At 43.5% G+C, this 13,768-nt stretch overlaps 1 protein-coding gene across 1 annotated transcript in view; it reads left to right on the top strand.

Annotated features, from left to right (window-relative positions):
• Nucleotides 1–13,768, top strand: part of BOD1 (biorientation of chromosomes in cell division 1) — a 42,776-nt gene that overhangs the window by 11,998 nt on the left and 17,010 nt on the right. The window lies entirely within an intron of this gene.

Genomic DNA, 13,768 nt, shown 5'->3' with positions numbered 1-13,768 from the left:
CTTCACTGTGACTAGAACATAGTACTCTCTATAGAAAGCAGCGCATGAATATTTCTAATATTCACAGAACAATCCAAAGCCTGGCTGGGGAGCAGTTAGGCAGAGCTGAGCAATGGATCAGCAACCACATTTGAAGCTCTGCCACTTGTACCAGCCAGTGATTTTTGCCGCACCAGCTCCAAGGTTGAAATGAGAGACCCCATTTGAGCCTCCTCTCAAGGGAGATGGAGCAGCTTTGCCTCCTTGGCTGACTGTTCCGCCCCTTTCCATATAATGATTTAAGTCAAGGACCTACACTTGCTACCTCAGCTGCCTGCATTTTTCAGGGGGCACAGCAGTGGCCTCTGCAGTGGGGGGGGGGGGCGCTGCTGGCAGAGCCCAGTGGAGGGATGCTTCCAGCAGCCCAGATCTCAGGGTTTAGGATTGCTCTGTAAGGAAGCAAATGATAGGAGAACGCACAGAGGTGTTATTTAAGGGTGGGGTTTTTTAACATTTTAAGAGGCTGTGAGCTTTAGAAATATTAAATGTAAGAGTCAGATGTTTAGTAGGGGAAACTTCCTGACACTAATACAAAGGAATGTGTTAGCTTTAAGCAATTTTTTTTTTGCACAGTGTATTTATTTATTGTGTTCTGAACTGTTTTGAACATTGTTAATTATTGTAACTCACCGTGGGATCTTAGGGTGAAGAACAGGTAATAAATCAAAATAATAATAATAATAATAATCAGCAGCTTTGGGAGATGGCTACTGCTTTTCAGTTGTAACAGAAACTCTTGTGTATCTGCCTAGAAAACAGTTGACACCAACAGAGTTTGTCGAGACGTGTCTTTGCCCATGCACCTGATGTTTGTGCACCTAGTGCCAAATGATGACATGAAGGATCATCTCATTCCCTTATATATCCAGTCGATCACTGTGCTTCGCAGGTGAGGGCATCCTGCAGATACCGTCTTACCAGGAGGTCCAAGATTGGGATTGGACCTATCCTTTAGAATTTCCTCCTGTTAAATATTAGACAGGCGCCTTTTCTATTGTTTTCCCCCAGCACCTACTGAAGACCTTCCTCTTTTAAGTAGAGGGCTTTCCCAATCGGCATGTGTTGAAATTGTTTTTAAATGTTTTAATTGTTTTGTGGCTTGTGTATTTGCTGTCCTGGGCTGCTTTGGGAGGACGATGAGAGACAAATTTAATTACTGAAATATAAATCCAATAAATAGTGGCAAAAGGTAGAACAGGAGGAATTCTCAATTGCTTTAACAAAAGAAGTAACAAAATGGCCCCTTGCCCAAATTATATTGCTGAAATTAAAGTATGAAAGCTTGGTCTGACCTGGAGTAGATTTGTGTGTGGAAGGGCTGTGAGCCCTGCTCAGTTCTTGCACTCCTGGGCTTGGAATTCCTTAATTCTAAGTTTGTGCCTTTTATACCAGGTTCTGTTTGGTGGGTCTCAGGGTTCTAGGTCTGTTTTTGACGATGTTATACTAGAGTAAGTATTTGTAAAGTGATAATCTAATTTTGGTAGAAGGCTTTGGATTCAGTTAGAGTAGAAGTGTATACGTCTCTTTTTGATTTGGATTTCATTTCAAAGGTAGGGTATTTTTAGAAATGGGGATGGGGGTTGGTTTATAAAAGTACAAGTTGCTGTATCAGAAGCATAATGCACCTGCACTAGATTTGTAAAAGATATTCATCCTTTCTTATCCACGCTTTCTTTATGCCAGCCTCAAATCTCTGCTTCAGCAACCTCGAATTGAAAACTGGGGAGAAGGGAGTACTTCTTGACTCACGTGAGCCATGTGAAAGTACTGGTTGCCCTTAGCCAATTTTTTGTGTCCCAGTCATTTGCCAATCCCTTTCACTGACCTGTGCAGCCTGGCCCCTGTGGCTGAATATAGTATCCAGTCCACGTACCTGGCTTCTTGGGAGGAGAAGCCTATTTCCCCTCTCCCCTGCCCATATATGACCATTATTCAATCTTGTTTCCTCTCCTTGACCTTTCATGGGTCCTTCACCTTGTGGGAATCCTGCAGAGACTTGGACTATCCTAGCCGAGTAGCTCCTGGCAGTAGGCAGCTTCCTGTGCCATTTTTTGTTTGTTTTGTTTTCTTGGTATCCTTCACTAGGGTGGGATGGGAAATGCTTGCAAAGAGATGGAGTGCAAATGCTCAGCTTTCAAAGGAGCCTGATGACACCTTGGCTTCATACTTGGGACTTCCTTTTGTCCATCCCGGCATACGCAGAAAGCAATGCTGTTGAAAGGCTATACATGGCTTTAGAGGGGGGAGAAGACTTGGAGGAAGGTCATAAGAACATTGCAAATTGCCTTGTCCTGAGTCAGAGCACTCGCCGTTTGGCTTGGAACTGCTTGTGCTAGGCATGGGGAACATGTGGCCCTCCTCCAACTTCCAGCAGTGCCTGCTGGCATGGGCAGTGGTCAGGGATGATGAGAGTTCTAGTTCCAACATCCAGAGGACCATATGTTCCTTAGCCCTGGTCTACACTGACTTTACAGTGGCTCTCCAGGGTTTCAGACAGGTGTCTTTTTCCAGCTTTATGTGGAGATGTTCTGTGAATCATTGGTTATTTACTTTGGCTCTTAAGGGGCAAAATGCAATCATCTAAAAATTCTGACACCACCTTGCATTGCCTCTGAGGAACTAAGCAAATAAAGGCACCCAGTGTTGATGAGAAGTCACCAAAGAAGGTGTCTTGCATTTAACTGGTTGTGCATGATCTTTTATCAGACCCTGGATTTCTACAGCATAGAGGAGGAATAAGTTAGAACTTACGTATTCCAAGGCCTTTGTGTAGTTGGTGGTGAAGGGTTTAATAGCATTGTAAATCTGGCTGTTGGCTGAAGTCTGTCCCTAAAAGCAGCATCACACTTCACACAGTGAGCATTTCTGCATTTCCACCCGTGTTAATTAATGGGGGTTAAATTTGGAAGGACATGCCTACTTCTTTTAAACACTTGAGAGCACATTTCCAGGAAACCTGGACACACATTATTAGCAGCTAAGCTAAACTGCACCAATATGGTATCTTCTACTAGGCACAGTCATGCTGTCTTTTGAGTTGAGTCTCAGCTACCTATCTTTGTTAAAAGTCATTCTTACCCAAATTGCCCTTGGCTTAGACCATCTAGAGGAGTTTATTCTGTTCAGTTGATGCCATGTTTTCCATCCTTCTACCCTGTCCTGTCATATTTTGAGATGGTAAGTGCTTGGGTGAGGACATCCTAGAGGTGAAATGACTAGAAGTGGTAGGCCCAAGTGATGCTGGGTAGAAGAAAAGGAGACCCCTTTTCATGGTTTCTGAGGGATTTGAAAGAGTAGACCAGCCAAGGAGAAGAGAGGAAGGCAGACTCCCAATTCTTCTGACATGTTACCATTCGAAAGAATCATCCTGGGTGAGTATACCTGCCTAACAGTTTAAGAAAGTAATCCTAGTCCTACACATGTTTAGAAATAAGCCATTTTAGGTGCTGGGGCTTGCTACCAAATCAGTGTGCATGCTAAGGCTGCAGTCCTAACTGCATTTAATTGAAAATACCATTGATTTTGATTTATTGGAAAAGCAAATGTGCTTAAGAATGCAGTGCAAAGCCAAAAAGTAATGGGCCCACTCTGTCTGGCCTTTAGCCCCCACTGAAGCATCTTGGAAAAGTTGCTGACTTTCTCCTGTCTCCTTGGAAAACATCCCTAATTATTCCACAATGAAAAACATGATGCAATTTAATATTTTAACATCTAAATATTTAACATTGACAGTGGAAGCCTGTTTTACAGCCATCCAAGTGGATTGCCTAGGGCAACAGTGAAGGACATTTAGAGCAGCCGGTTTTATTTATCTGTGTCATTTGTATACCACCCAGCTAATGTCCTCTGAGTGGTTAACAATAAGTTAAAAACCACAAAAACAAACAAGAGTCCCTAAAATTAATAAAATCACCCGTGCTAAAAAACTGAATACATAAATTAAACCTCCACCAGCAAACTTACACAGCACAGCTAAGTACTGGAGATCTTAAAGTACCTGGGGAAATAAAAAGGTTGCACATCATACCAAAAAACCAAGGGAGCTTCTCTGTGGACGACATTTCATAATTGGGGCACCCTCACCAAAAATAGGGACGCAGGTGGCGCTGTGGGTTAAAGCCTCAGCGCCTAGGACTTGCCGATCGAAAGGTCAGCGGTTCGAATCCCTGCGGCGGGGTGCGCTCCCGTTGCTCGGTCCCAGTGCCTGCCAACCTAGCAGTTCGAAAGCACCTCCGGGTGCAAGTAGATAATTAGGGACCACTTACCAGCGGGAAGGTAAACGGCGTTTCCGTGTGTGGCTCTGGCTCGCCAGATGCAGCTTTGTCACGCTGGCCACGTGACCCGGAAGTGTCTCCGGACAGCGCTGGCCCCTGGCCTCTTGAGTGAGATGGGCGCACAACCCCAGAGTCTGTCAAGACTGGCCCGTACGGGCAGGGGTACCTTTACCTTTACCTTTACCACCAAAAATGCCCTTTCTCTTGTAGCCACCAGTCATACCTCAATGGAGGGCACCGAGAAGAGTCTCTGGAGATTTAGGGCCCAGGTAGGTAAGTTTACAGAATTTGAATTCGTCTTTCTGTATAAAGGCTGAACCCCCACAGCTGCCATGACAGCCATTTTGTGGCTATGCCCTCAACGCTTTTTCAAAATTCCAAATATTGGGTCAAAAAGATTGGGAACCCCTGATACAAGTTGATCTATTGACAACAGCAGATACATTTAGGAGGTCTTGTGGGTGACATGATTGTAACTTTTTCCAGCATTCCTGGGAGCAAAGTGCTTAGGTGTGTTTTGTGATACCCAGGGACAAAGGAGACACAAAATGGATGAAGCTTGGGTCTTAAACTAGATGTCTTCTTGGGTAACATGAAATACTTGGAGTTGATAGATTGTTGTTGTTGTTGTTGTTGTTATCCTTGAAGTCCCCGTCCCCCCCGATTTCCAAGGTTGTGAATCTTGTAACCTTAAAGGCATCCTCCATGACCCCAGGCCTTCTGATAGGAGCATCCTTTCATATTCTTAGTGACTTCTTGGAAATCTGGATAGAAAGCTTTCAAGGACTCTTTGGTTTAATGTGCTTTGTTGTTGGCATATGTCTGTCTCGAAAGACAGTGGACTGCACCTCCGGGAGTGAAGTCAAACTGCTGTATTAGCAGCACTGAAGTGACCCTCCCAGGGCACAAGCCTGGGCAATGTGTATGGAGGTCCTGGGCTGCCCAGACACCCCTCTCTCAGCCTCCCTGATGTGGTCCAAAGGAAACCAGAGCAATACATTTGGCAGGAGCTTGGCTTGCCAGAAAGAGGTATGCAAGACACCATCCAAGCATCTTAGGGACTCCACTCTGGATTTGTGTAGGGTTTACTTCTTAGCTTTTCCTCTTTTTTTGTCCTGAAGATATCCCACAAGGCAGAGGAGGTTTAGGATCAGAGTTTTCCTTCTAGGTGAGCTACTTTCCCAGTTGACAAGCCCCATCCACCCATCACTTCCCTCTACAGCATGTGTAGAAATGGCCTTCTTGACCGTTGGATCCACTCTTGGTTTCGTCCACCAGAGCCTGTCTTCTCATGCAGGGGAAGTCCCTAACTCACCAAGGGTTTGAGACCCATCGGCTCCCCTCTCCTGGTTTGGCTGGCCAGTTGAAGCCATTCTCAAGGTGTGGCTGCTATTGCATACTGATAGCTTCTAGGAACCTGAGGTGAAAGCTAAGTGCAGTTTGGGACCAAAGGTGTACAGACTACCCCAGAAGGAACATGATGTGTCTCCCACCAGAGGTACTACCCCTCCCCTAACACTCCATGCACCCCAGTGTTCTTTCAATGCTTAACATTAACTGCACTTCACAAAACACCGCTGCACTGAACCTGTATTTGTCATGGTACTCTTAGCTGGCTGTCATGCCAAGTGAATTCTAGCTCCGTAAACTAAGCATACTCACATGGAAGTAAGTCTCATTGATTATTTTTTTCAGTTGGACTTGTAAGTGTGCTTAGAATGACAGTTTACATGATATTTCTGGAGCAAGAGCCATGTATACAAAGTAAGTGGAGCCATCACACAGAGAAGGTCATTGAGTTGGCAGTTTTACATGCGTCTCTGGTGTTCTCTTGGGTTTTTCTCTTTTCAGCGCAGCTCAGGAGTGGGAAGGGTTTCTGTTCCCCCTCCCCTCCACCGGTATTTCCTGGGCAGCTGGTGAATCGGCCATTTATCTTGTCTGTCTGGCTTTTAGCAATGGCCTAAATTAAATAGGACAAGCCATGTGAGCACTGCGGCTTGTCTGCAAAGATGAACGAGTCTTATCAAAGGTGTAATTTAAGAGGTAATTGGTTGCTTTCCTTGGAAAAGGTGCCTGAGGAGCAGACAGATAATATTTATGGGTTGTGGCTCACAGGGTCAAATAGGCCTTTTTCTTCCTAGAATATTTCTTAGGTTCTAATTGAAATGGTTCCTGTTTCTTTGAGCGGTCATTTAATACCTTGAATGTGCTCACTTGGAAGAGCACGCTAATAGGCCTCAGGAAGTTGCTGCATTTTTTCATCGGATACATTCATAATGTGAAAGGGCTTAAAGGATTTTCTGCCTTCTCAGCTTTCTCCTATCCTGGCCGTAGGTATTAACCTGCCGAGTCACAGCAGACCAGCTGTGGATTTATTTATTTATTTGTTTATTTATTGGCAGAAGCTCAGCCAGTGATTGGAATTGCATTTCCAAAAACCAGCATAATTCTTTCAGTGGGTTCCATCTATATTCACAGATTGGCTGATTGCAAGGTCATCGATCTTGCTAAAAAAATCTCTCAGTACATCAAATGGAAAATTTAACCTCCTTGAAGCATGCTTTTTTTTTACTTCTTTCTCATTCACACTTTAAGGAAATCTTTTGTCCTTCCCTTTATATTTTAAGTGTGACAAATGATGCTAATGTGTATTTGAAGCTACAGGAATGCAAAATTTATAATGCTTATGAAGTTCATCGACATTCTCTTGGTACCTCCCATTTGCAGGCTTTAATATTTTTCTTTTGGGGGATAAATAGTCTGAGAGATGCCCTATTCCTCAGGCTGTGGAGATATTCTCTGGTCCAAGTGGGTGACAGACTACCCCAAACATTCAGGTATTTAACTATTTGGATAGGTGCGTTTCAGAGTTCTTGGGTTGTTTCTCACACAAAAATTTATTCCCCTCCTCTGTACTGCAAGGATTTGGAGAACCTTCCTGAAGGCCACATGGAGACAATTACATCAAGTGGCAGTACCTGAAGAAAGGTAGATTGGCACTCCTAATGCACCCCTTGCTTGCTTGCCACCAACAAACTACTGCATCTGCCTCAGAGTGAGGTAATTCTAAGCATGCTGACTCATGAGAGCAGCTCACTTACCACTGCTTTTGCCCATAGCTCGTAGAAATTCTGGTTAAAGTTATTTTAAAATTGGGTTTTTAAAAAGTTTAAAATACAATTTCTAGCTGCGGTGACAAAAGAGCAGCAGCGCTCTGTTCACCTTACCTACAAGGCCTTGCTAAGGGAGAGCGAGGCCTGAAGGCCACAAATGCTGTCCTCATTAATGGGGCAGCAAAACAATAATCAGTGGGGAGAGGAGGCGAAGTGGGTGGAAGAGGCATTTCATAGCTAAAGCAAAAAGTCAAAATGACTATCCTCTCCTGTTATGTTTTCTCATGCACAATACATGAGTTAGAAGCAGGGAAACAGCACCTTATCTGGAATCTGCCACCTCAGGCAATTGTTTCAGGGTAAGAATGACCCTGTAACAGGGCAGGTTATTGTACACTTGACTGGAATTAACACTGGTGCAGAGGGCTAAGAATAGAAAGGAGCTGGTATCTTTTGTCCTTATTAAAAGGAGAGCATGTGCTGACTCAGCGGCAACACCGGCTCAGCTGCTGGGATGCACATTCTGACACCCCACAGTGGGTCACACTTTGGTCAAGGATGTCACAGTGATAGCTAGTGGGTTATGCTAATCAACTTTCTCCAGCTGGCTCTCTTGGCAAAAGCACAGCCTTCAGAAATGAGTCAGCTGGGAGCCAAGCATCGGACCCACATTTCTGTGGCTTTGTTGCTGAGTTGTGGATACAGAAGCTGGTACTTTTTATGATGCACAGAAACTGGTGTTTTTTTATGATGCTTGTCTCCTAGGACTCCCCGACTCCCCCAAACCTAGCTTCAATTAAACCAAGATTACCTTTTCCCTGAAGGGTATTTAGGTTGTCTACGGCAGTGGTGGCGCTGTGGGTTAAACCACAGAGCCTAAGATTTGCTGATCAGAAGGTCAGCAGTCGAATCCCCACAATGGGGTGAGCTCCTGTTGCTCGGTCCCTGCTCCTGCCAACCTAGCAGTTCGAAAGCACGTCAAAGTGCAAGTAGATAAATAGGTACTGCTCCAGCAGGAAGGTAAACGGCGTTTCTGTGCGCTGCTCTGGTTCGCCAGAAGTGACTTAGTCATGCTGGCCACATGGCCCAGAAGCTGTACGTCGGCTCCCTCGGCCAATAAAGCGAGATGAGCGCCGCAACCCCAGAGTCGGTCACGACTGGACATAATTGGTCAAGGGTCCCTTTACCTTTACCTTACTGCAGTGGTGCAGCTCCATGCAGTTGGTTGTGGATATCTGAATGCAGTGGGCAACTTGAAGAAGTGGCCAGAGTAAATATTTAAAAATCTAGAACAAGGTTGTAATGGGTGGGGGAAGCTGAAGGGTCTTTTTAAAAAATGCAGGCATAGGCAGGAAGGACACATTTGAGGGTGTACTCAAAGTATCTGTACACGATAATTGACTGCAAATAGTATCAGACAGTTTATATAGTTGTTGGAGCAATATGTAGGCCATTCATATAGACTGAGCAAGGGGGTTGGGGGTCTCTTTGGTTGCTGTAAAACGCAGGATCTGCTTTAATAAATATAATGGGAGGAATTCAGCATTGTGCTAAGGTGATCGTTCCATCAGGGCAAGCATCTCCTCCCTCCGCCACACTGTCCCAAAGATTCTCATTTTGATAGGACTACTGATAGGGCGGGGTACAAATAATAGTAATAATAATAAATTTTAATAATAATAATAATAATAATAATAATAATAATTGAACTAGATCACTGTCAAGGGCCCCTTCCAGCTCTACCATTCTCTGGTTCTATTCTCTATGGGACCACTGTTCCTCTTCCTTTTCCATATGCAAGAGGTGCTTGCCCTGTTCAGAAATCAGGCTAATGCATGAATGGGGAGCTGTGCCAAGTGCCCACCAACATCACCCCAGTGTCCTAAAGTGCAGTGTGAACTGCTGCATGAAGGGTGCCTTCACATGTGAACAGCTGTATACATGAAGGCTGCTCAGTGATGGGTTAGTTGATGCACATGATGGGGCCTGCATACACAGACTTCCTCAACTGCAGGGTTAGTCTGCACAATGTCCAATGCCAGTGTGGCTACCTGCTGAAGCCCCATTCTGCACCCATGCATTGGCACTCCTATGTGAACATAACATCTTGTTAGGGATATTGTTTCAGTGAGATAATAGCATGTTTTTATGTTTGAGTACAGTTACGTGATTTCTTCCTTACTGATAGATACTTCAAGCTTTGCTTGTGGGAGGGACCTTCTCCTCGCTGTGATAATCCATCTTGTCATTTCCCCCTTTCTAAAACAAAAACTGCTACTCTGGTGAAATCCTTATCTGATTGTGAAGCCTAAAGAATAGCTGTAGTCATGAGCAGCTGTACTGCAACCAGCCATAAGAGGGAGATAAGATATCACTTGATTTTTCCTTCCTCCATCTTGTACCCTACCTGGCTTCATTTAAGCAGCTGACATGTACTGTTGTAGTGGCATTATTAAGGGAACATGCATTGAGCATGATTAACTTTAAACACTGAACGTGCTGTGGTAAATTAGCCAAATTTCGTCGGTGGACAACCTGTGGCCCTGACCTCCATTTTCTAATGCCTCCTGAAGCGGCCCTCATCCTTCCATCCCATCAGCGTTCCTTCCTCCCTGTGGGCTTCTGCTTTACTTCTCCTGGTTTTTAAAAGTACAGTTCATGTCATTTCAGGACAATCGGCAGTCTTTTCCCCCCACGATAATTCATTTAGAAACATACTTTCCTGGTTGTACAGCATGGGGAATCTCTCTCAGTCTTCAATTATACACACGTGTGTTTAGATAGAGATTGCTTTTACTTGCTTTCCTCTGCACTAACTATATTAACTTGTTTCACTGATGGAAGAAAGGGAAATTCTCTATATTCTTAATGTGAGTAGCCCCATCAAACCCAGTGGGGTTTACTTCTGTGTACACATGCCTATGATTTTTAATTTTAATCTTAGGTAGCCATGGTGAAATGGAAGCGGTGTGGTTCTTATTTTGGATTCATTTAATGCATAACACTTTTTTTGTCTCTGGCTCCACCTCAACAGCTCTGGCTTTGCCTATTGCTGGCATGCTGCCTCCAGACAGATCACCCCCATGGGAATGTGTCCCTTGAAGACAAAAGGCTGCCCACCCCTTGGCTAATTTATCATTGTACACTGTCTTGGTGGGCCATTTTGAGGTCTGAAAGGCAGCATAGAAATGTTTTTCTATAACTAAATTAAAAACAAAATAGCCATATTAAGTTAGAAGATGTTCCAAGTATTCCAGTCATCAGATGTTTGGCTCCAAGTAGTACTATAACTCATTGGTCGTCCCCCGTGTTGGTGACACTAACTCGACGTCAACACAAAACTGAACCTTTTGTATCATTGGCCCAGTCCTGTGGAATGTTCTTCCCATAGAGATTCGCAGGCGCCTTCTATTTTAACCTTTAAACAGTTCCTGGATTTTTTCTGTGCTGCCAGGCTTATGCACGCAATTAAGAAAACATCTCTAATAGTTAGAATCAAAGATCGCCGATCAACTATGTGAGTTTGTGTTTGTGTGTATTTGTTGTAAACTGCTTTGATATGTTTTTTCATGAAATGTTGTGGTATGTGGGTATTTCCACGAATAAATGCTGTTGATCTATATGGCCATGTTGTTGCTGCAGGGTGATATGTGGGATCTGCAAAGCACTGAGCATTAGATGGTGTTTGTAAGTTAATTTGCACATTCTTGTACATATGGAGGAAGTTTCTGTACAAAACATTTATTTGCAGTATGGAGGAAGGGATCTATGGGAGTGGATATTTGATGATAATTGTATCGGTTTGTTTCTTTGTTTGCTTACAGATTTTAAAATATTGTGGTTTTAAACAGTGTCAACCATATAAAATATGAATCAATATTCATTAACACAAAGCAAGAATAAAACCTAAAACAATATGAGAGCATCTAAAAGCATGTAAAATAGGTTTTCATAACCATAAATCATTCTTTCATTTCCTATTAACCTAAGCTGGCCGCAGACCTATATACACATTTATCTGGGACTGAATAAGTCCCATTGAACTCAATGGGGCTTAATTCTGTGTAGACAGTGTGACACACACCTCCCAAACATATTAATCCCAAACCTTCAGTCTGTTGGTGGGTATAATGAAACAGTCCTGAGAACCCAGAATTTCAAAGAGCTAGCCAATCAGCTTGAGAGGACAGAGGCTAAAACAAACACTTTTTGCACCATCCTCCCAGATATAAAGGCTCAGTGCTGTGGCTCAGATATTGAGAGTTGGCAAATTTGGCTGCATCTGAATCTACCCTAGAACTTCTCAGCAGAAAGCCATGAGGAGAGCCTCTCTGAGTAACCTGAACAGGAAGGAAGAATGTGAGAAGATATGAGGAAAGAAGGGGAAAGAATGTCACAAGAGACTAGGGCCCTGCGGGACCTGACATCTTTCCGCAGGGCCTGCAAGACAGAGTTGTTCCACCAGGCCTTTGGTCAGGGCGCAGCCTGACTCCCTCCTCTGGCAACCTGCATAGAATATTGCTTAATTGGTTGCCATTAATTTGATTTTAATTAATTTTTATAATGAATATTTTGAATGTATGATTATTTGATTGTTTGATTATTTGATTATTGTTAGCCGCCCTGAGCCCGGCTTCGGCTGGGGAGGGCGGGATATAAATAAAAATTTATTATTATTATTATTATTAAAGGAACTGTTTTGTCCTGCTACTGGATCTCAAAAGAGCTGTGCTAAACAATGGGCATAAGTGCTGAAAACCAAACACAGGATCTGACTCAAACCTAGACACATTGTTCCCAAGGGCCTTTTATGACGGAGTTGTTGATTGTCTATAAACTTTGATGTGCTGGCAATTAGTTCTGCAATGAGTGCCCAAAGTTTGGCAAATGTTCGGATTCTGAACTAATTCCAGTCTTAAACAAAGCTTGTGACAGTTCAAAACCTCAAGAAGAAAAGGGCTACATCAGTTGCCAGTTTGTTTCTGGATCCAATTTAAGAGGTTTACATTAATATTAAAAGCCTGAAATGACCAAGGTCCCAAATATATGAAAGGCCACCTCCCTATTAACACCTAATAAGATCAGCAGAGATGTGTCCCTTGGTAGTTCCACTGCCCTCAGAAGTAGTTGAGGTGGGGATGGCCCAGAAGAGGGCATTCTCCACAGTGGGCCCAAGGCAGGGAATTCTCTCCCTTTAGAGTTGAGTCTGGGAACATCCATCACATAGTTTTTATCATATGCTGAAGAGTAACCTCTTTACCCTGATCTTTGATGCATGGCATGAGATATATTTTAGGACTCACCCTATTCTTTTGACTGTAATTTGATTCAACTGTTTTTAATATGGTATTTTTTAACGGTTGTTACTTGCCTGGGACCTCATGATGAAAGGCAATGAGATGATGAACATGACAATGAGAAATGGCAATAATAATAAAAAAAGTAAGTCCTCTAAATGTGACCCTCCATATTATAGGTCCAAAAAGTGAGGCAACTGCTGTCATATTTTTGTCCCACTCATTGAAAGCAATGCAAGGTAGCAAGCGTAGTTTTCTCCTTTTTCCCTCACAAGTCTATGAGGTAAACCAACCTCGGAGTTAGGACCCACCTACAGCACACATTTAAAGCACTCCTATTCCAATTTTAAGAGTCATGGCTTCAACCAAAGAATCCTGACAAATAGTTTGTTAAAGGAGCTGAGAGGTGTTAGGAGACTATCATCAAGCTACAGTTCCCAGCATTCCTTGAGGGAAGCCATGATTCTTAAAGCTGATTCTGTGCCGAACTCAGGCTTGAAAGACTCCCGATGACCAGTCTCAGCCACAAATCACAACTCTCTCTGTTACCTTACCCCCTCAACCCCCAAAGCTGTAGTTGTTTCAGATATTACAAATGTGCTAATATTGCCCCCCCCCCAAAAGGTGGGGGAAATCCTGTGTGCATGACAGGCACACACTCCCAGTCAGTATTTACCTGGAAGTACTAACGGTACAATATTTATATTATTGCTTAATAGTCATTGATCCTGTGGCTCGCCCAGATGTTGTCAGATTTCAACTCTCATTAACCTCAGCCAGCATGACCAGTGGTCAGGGATGATGGGAATTGTAGCTGTGCCACAGGTTTCCCATCCCTTCATTACTGCTTTAACTTCTCTCAAAAGGTAAATGAGGACCATCAGTTGGAGGGACTTTCTCATTCCTTTTAGAAATGTTCCAGCCTCTGTTGGATATGTATATGCAGAGATGTCAAAAACTATCTTTGAACAGTAGTGCAGAATTGGGGAAATAAAGGTTATGAAACTCATAACTGCCGCATGTCTTGCTCATGCTGTCACCTGCG

This window comes from Podarcis gaigeae, assembly GCF_964106915.1.
Source record: "Podarcis gaigeae genome assembly, chromosome: 2".
NCBI lineage: Eukaryota > Metazoa > Chordata > Lepidosauria > Squamata > Lacertidae > Podarcis > Podarcis gaigeae.
This window is presented reverse-complemented; position numbering and strand designations above follow the sequence as displayed.